Source organism: Nycticebus coucang, chromosome 13 (assembly GCF_027406575.1).
Source record: "Nycticebus coucang isolate mNycCou1 chromosome 13, mNycCou1.pri, whole genome shotgun sequence".
In the NCBI taxonomy this organism is placed as follows: Eukaryota; Metazoa; Chordata; class Mammalia; order Primates; family Lorisidae; genus Nycticebus; species Nycticebus coucang.
The window spans coordinates 61,547,051-61,548,465 of NC_069792.1; the positions used below are offsets into that span (position 1 = coordinate 61,547,051).

Consider the following 1,415-nt stretch of genomic DNA (forward strand, 5'->3'; position numbering starts at 1 on the left):
GATTTTTTTTCTCTTTTTTTTTTTTTAGAGATAGGGTCTTACTGTTGCTCAGGCTGGTCTCTAACTCTTGAGCTGAGGCTATCTACCTGCCTCCACCTCCCAACGTGCTAGGATTACAGGCATGAGCCACCACCACACCTGGCTTATTTATTTATTTATTTATTTATTTTTGAGACAAAATTTCACTCTGTTGCTCTGGGAAGAAGGCCATGGCATCATCATAGTTCACACCAATCTCAAACTTTTGGGTTCAAGAGATTCTCTTGCCTTAGTCTCCCAAATAGCTAGGACTACCAGTGCCTGCCACAGCACCTGGCTAATTTCTCTATTTTTAGTAGAGATAGGGTCTCACTCTTGCTCAGGGTTGTCTCAAACTCCTGAGCTAAGGGATCTACCCGCCTTGGCCTCCCAGAGTGCTAGGATTACAGGCATCAGCCACCATGCCTGGCCTATTTTGTTAATTTTAAGGTTAATAAATGTTTTAATGACTTTGTTGTGTCTGAATTTAGTTGGAAAGCATTTTTCAGGCATATGTACCAAAGGCATGAATATTCTACTGCATTTTTCCATGTTTCAATTGGATCTTTCTCAACATCAAACAATGACTTTAAAATGTCAGTTACTGACTTAGAGACAAGTGCAAAAAAAAAAAAAATCCTCTTTTGCAACCCAGAACTCATTGCTAAGTATGAGTTTTTATACATTTAAGGAATATTACGTTAAAAAAAAATGTCAGTTACTGAAAGTGCAATCAATTCCACTTGTAGTTCTTTAGAATTTCCTTGGTGTGGGTGGCGCCTGTGGGTCAAAGGAGTAATGCCGGCAGCGGGTTCAAACCCAGCCCTGGCCAAAAACTGCAAAAAAAACAAACAAACTAAAAGAATTGCTGTGGTGTTAACTAGGTGAGGTTGAAATACTAATTTGGGTGTGATTCTCAAAGTCAATGAACTTTTCATTGTATTCTCCAATTAATTGGTTTATACAGCTGCATATTCTTCAAATAATTTGCACATATTATCCTGCTCATCAGTGACCTTTGCTAACTAGGGAAAATGTTCATCCAAATTTTCCTTTTGTATTGAAAGAAGATAGCTTTTTTTGAAATGTTTGGATTTTTTGCTATATATCATATGTAGACCTAGTTTAACCTTGCAAAGAAATATTCAAGTTGTTTTCTTTTTTGGCCAGGACTGGGTTTGAACCCCCCACCTCTGGTACATGGGGCTGGCGCCCTACTTCTTCAAGTTGTTTTCATTTGACATCCTATCACATAGAAATGCTGCATTCCTACAGAAATATTTTTTCAAATTTTCATATTGCTGATTCTATTCTTTTTCTTTTCTTTGAGATAGAGTCTTGGTATGTCGCTCTTGGTAGAGTGCCGTGGTGTCACAGCTTATAGCAACCTCAAACTC

General features: G+C 38.1%; 1 pseudogene; it reads left to right on the top strand.

Moving 5' to 3' along the window:
* Positions 1 to 602: 602 nt before the first annotated feature.
* Positions 603 to 719, top strand: LOC128564198 (uncharacterized; annotated as a pseudogene).
* The last annotated feature ends 696 nt before the right edge of the window (positions 720 to 1,415 follow it).